At 39.9% G+C, this 4,939-nt stretch overlaps 1 non-coding gene across 1 annotated transcript; it reads left to right on the top strand.

Annotated features, from left to right (window-relative positions):
• The first annotated feature begins 4,087 nt into the window (after positions 1 to 4,087).
• LOC131224523 (small nucleolar RNA R71) lies at positions 4,088 to 4,194 on the top strand. Its single transcript, XR_009160999.1, has one exon. It is a non-coding gene; the product is annotated as a small nucleolar RNA R71 (small nucleolar RNA).
• Positions 4,195 to 4,939: the final 745 nt, after the last annotated feature.

Genomic DNA, 4,939 nt, shown 5'->3' with positions numbered 1-4,939 from the left:
TGTGTCATTCATATCTTGATTTTGAAGTTAAGGGACAATGTATTTGGTGATTCAAACCCCACAAATGATGCTTGTCTCTGGCCCACATTGTCCAGCATGTTCTATGGGTTCAAATGGAAGATTTGGCCAAAGATGAGGTGGGCCCAATGCTCAGGTGGGCCATGCTTCCTAAACATGTGGTTGTCTTATGATCTATGAAGTTCTGCTGGTTAGATCGATTCTAAACCTGGTCGTTGGTGATTTCTAGGGTTCCCAGCCCAATTTAGGTGAGAATCATCCATAAATGTAGTGATCAATGGCATAATTGTAATGGTTAAGTATTGTATTGTCTAATGGAGTTTCGATAACCAAATGAGCGATGCATCTGTTGATCCAGGTCTTTAGATTGGACATTCAGGTTTCACATGGATTTCTAGTTAGTTTTATAGGGAACTTAATGACGGTTTAAGTGTTGATTAGTCAGCTTGTATGTTTTAGGCGTGGTTTGATCGTCGGGTCATTAAAAATACGATGAACGGTGGATCTTATGATCCAGAGTTTAATGTTGATAATGGATGTTTTGGTCTGCTTATCGAAGATGTTATAAATCTGTCGCATGGTGTGATGGTCCATCTCGAAAGATGATGGATGAATGGCTTGATCAATTGGTGCAAGTTAACCCTGACGGTTGAGTTCAAGTAATAGTCTCTGAATGTTTACTTAAATCAGGCTTGCGTTTATACTGAAATCAGGTTCTTATGGTAACACCTGAGTACTGAAAAGTATGGGGTGTTACAGTTCTCTACTACCTTTTTTATCTTTAATTTCTAAATCCAATTCTTAGAGTAGAAGGATCCATCTTATTAAGCGGGACTTAGCATCATTCTTAGCAAGAAGATACTTGAGCACCGGATGATCTATGTAAATGATGATCTTGAATCCGATCAAGTAGGACCTAGACTTGTCTAAGGCGAACACTACGGCTAAGAGTTCATTTTTCGTAGTTGAGGAGTTTACTTGGGCAAGATTTAGAGTCTTACTTGCATAATAAATAATGTAGGGCTTCTTTTCTTTTCTCTGGCCTAAAACCGCCCCAAGTGCATAATCAGACGTGTCGCACATAAGTTCAAAAGGAAGACTCCAGTCGAGTGGCTGTATGGTAGGTGTAGTAGTTAACATGCCCTTAAACTTAGTGAAAGCTTCCTGGCATGGCTCAGTCCACTCATATGGTGTATCCTTTTGAAGTAGATTACATAGAGGACGAGAGATGAGACTAAAGTCCTTTATGAGTCGTCTGTAAAACCCGACATATCCTAAGAAAGATTGCACGCCTCGTATGTTCTTGGGTGGAGGTAGGTTAGAGATAAGATCAATTTTAGCCTTATCTACCTCGATTCCTTTGGACGAGATGGTATGTCCAAGGACAATTCCCTTATGAACCATGAAATGATACTTCTCCCAATTAAGTACCAAGTTCTTTTCCTCACATCTTTTCAGCACACATTTAAGACTCTCTAAGCACTCGCTAAAGATAGACCGAAGACCTCTAGATATTACCCCACCATTTTAGAAAAGATACTCATCATACATCGCTGAAAGGTGACAGAGACATTACATAGTCCGAATGGCATCCTTCGGTAAGCAAAGGTGCCATAGGGACATGTAAATGTAGTATTTTCCTGATCTTCAGGGGCTATCTCTATCTGATTATAACTCGAATACCCGTCAAGGAAACAATAATGGGAATGACCAGCTAGCCTTTCCAAGATATGATTAATAAAGGCCAAAGGAAAGTGCTCCTTCCTCGTAACAGTATTCAACTCCCTGTAGTCAATGCACATTCTCCAACTAGTAGTAACTCTAGTTAGCATGAGTTCATTATTGGCATTAGCTACGATGGTGATTCCGGACTTCTTAGGAACCACCTGAGTTGGACTCACCCATTGACTATCGGATATAGGGTATATGATACCCAAATCCAATAGTTTAAGAACCTCGAATTTAACCACTTCCTTCATGTTTGGATTTAGTTTACATTGTGATTCCCGAGAGGTCTTCACATTATCCTCAAGATAAATGTGGTGAGTACAAATTGAGGGGTCGATTCCCTTAAAATCTGCGATCGTCCATCCAAGGGCTCCCTTATGCTCAATGAGAGTAGATATGAGCATTCTCTCCTGTTCTTTCTCCAGTGGGCATAAATCACCACTTGGTATATCTCATCTTGACCTAAATAAACATATTTCAAATCAGAAGGCAAAGGTTTTAGGTCAAGCTTCGGTGCCTTGAGGTTAGACGGTAGAGGCACTTCTTCAGTTTGGGGCAATTCTTCAAATTGTGGCCTCAATTGGTTAACTTCAAGTACCGACGCAGTATCAAGCATAACACTCATCTCCCTAATTATGTTATCATCAAAATCATGGGAGTAGGCCAGACACGTCTCTAGAGGATCAGAGGATAAGGTCAGAGGTGTTCTATCTTCCACGAAAGAGTCAATCATGTAAATGTTGTGAAAATTATCATCATCCTCTAACCGTCTGCGGTGTTGAAAAAGATGTTTAACTCCAATGTCATATTCCCGAAAGACATACTCATGACACCATTCCTTCAATTGATAATTGCGTTTGAAGTGGCGAGGAATGGGCGACCAAGAATGACGGGAATTTGAGTGCTCATGATACTGATGGGTTCAGTATCCAGGACGATAAAATCTACAGGGTAGTGAAATCTGTCAACCTGGAATAGCACATCCTCAATTATCTCTCTCGGTACATGAACAGAGCGATCAGTAAGTTGTACTGTGGTTAGGGTGGGTTTTAATTCACTCAAACCTAACTATTTGTATACCGAGTAGGGTATCAGATTGACGCTTGCTCCTAAGTCAAGAAGTGTGTGCTCAATTCGATAGTTCCGGATTACACATTGTATTGTTGGGCTACCGGGATCTTTGAATTTCTACGGCACATCTTGCTTTAGGATGACACTCACTTTCTCAGTCAGGAAGATTTTCTTTTGAATATTTTATTGTCTTTTGGTCGTACATAAGTCTTTCAGGAATTTGGCATATGAAGGTATTTGTTTCATGACATCAAGTAGAGGAATGTTGACCTTCACTTGTTTCAACACCTCTATAATGTCCTAAGAATTAGATAGAGGTTTTGGTGCAACCAACCATTGGGAAAATGGAGCAACTGGCTTCCCTTGAGGTTCCGGTTCTAATTCTTGTGGAACATGGCTAGATCCATCATCTTTGTCCACTTCTGGGTCCTTAGGTTTTTCAGCCCTAATCGGAATAGTTTTGTCAATGATCTTCCCACTCCTAAGAGTGATGATAGATTTAGCTTGCTCTATTTGATTTGAAGAGCTTGGGTCGTTAACTTCATATTGCGGTTTTAGATTGGGAAGAGGTTGAGTTGGGAGGCTCCCCTTATTCCTAATCATATTTTCAGCCTTAAGTCCTTGTATCGCTTTTGTAAGGTCTTCAAAGGCTTGTAGCATACCCTAATTGAAAAGCTTTTGCTTTTGAAAATGTTTTAGAACCGAGTCCTCTTGAGGTTTCTCTAGCTGTGGAATTTGATTGAAGAAACCTTGAGGGGTAGCAGTTTGTCCATTCCTCAAACTGAAGTTTGGATGATTTCTCCAACTGGGATTATATGTATTGGAGGTAGGTCCATTAAAAGGTCTTTGGTAATTGTTCATGGCATTGGATTCCTCATTCAGCAACCCTCGAAAGGCAGGTATTGTTGGACAATTTTCAATTGTGTGAATGTTGCCATTACAAATACCGTAAACAGTTTTATTAACCTTATCCTTCTTTAATTCCATGGCCTCAAATTTCCTTATGAGATTAGTCACTTTAGAATTGATATCATCGTCCTCTTTCAGAAGATATATTCCACCCCTCTCCTTAGATTGAGTTGGCCTAAACATGGTGCTTGATTTTAGGCATGTGTCCCATAATTGTACGTTTTCAGCAAGTCTATCCAAGTAGTCCCACACATCATCGACATTTTTATTCATGAATTCCCCATTGCACATCGTCTCAACCAATTAGTGCATGGAAGATATCAGTCCATTATAGAAAAAGTGTGTAATGCGCCACGTTTTAAAACCGTGTTGTGGGCATGAAATGATAAGATCCTTGAACCTTTCCCAACATTGGAAGAATGTTTCATCCTTCTTTTGGGCAAAGTTCATGATTGATTTTCGAAGGGTGTTCGTTTGATGATGTGGAAAAAATTTCTTTATGAACTCCCTTTGCATATCATTCCATGTGCCAATAGATCTAGGACGTAGTGAATGCAACCATGTCTTAGCTTTCTCTTTCAAAGAAAAGGGAAAGAGTTTCAGCCTGACTGTGTCTTCAGATACGTTTGGAAAATATAAAGTTACTATGATCTCATCAAACTCTTTCAGGTGTAAATATGAATTTTCTGACTCAAGCCCATGAAATTTATGAAGGAGTTGTATTACCCCTGGCTTGATATGCATGTGTCCCATATTCTCAGGAAAAACCATGCATGAGGGCGTCCTCACCCCCACCAATTGTAAATAATCTCGTAAAGTATGATGCTGGGGTGCTTGATGCACCTCATTCTCATCCTGGACTTCCTCAACCCTAGGTGGAGGTAGTGCTTCAAGTTGATTTGCAGCCATAACCTCAATTAACTCAGGGGATCTCGAGAGGTGTCTAGTCCTGCGATGGATAGTCAACCCCTCAACTAATCCTCCTTCAGTCAAGAGGCGTCCAGTGTTATCACAGACCCACTTGGGCATGTAACACTCGCAACCCTTAATTTAGATTCTAAACCTAACCTAAAAGAAAGAAAGGAAATAGAAATCTAGAAATAAAGAGAAAAGAGTTGGAAAGAAGTTACCAAATTCGAAGTTCTTAAGTTTAAAACTTGCAAAACAAAACAAAACAAGTCAGTTTCTAAAAATAGAATGTCTAAAGTTAGAA

Source organism: Magnolia sinica, chromosome 13 (assembly GCF_029962835.1).
Source record: "Magnolia sinica isolate HGM2019 chromosome 13, MsV1, whole genome shotgun sequence".
Classification (NCBI taxonomy): Eukaryota; Viridiplantae; Streptophyta; class Magnoliopsida; order Magnoliales; family Magnoliaceae; genus Magnolia; species Magnolia sinica.
This window is presented reverse-complemented; position numbering and strand designations above follow the sequence as displayed.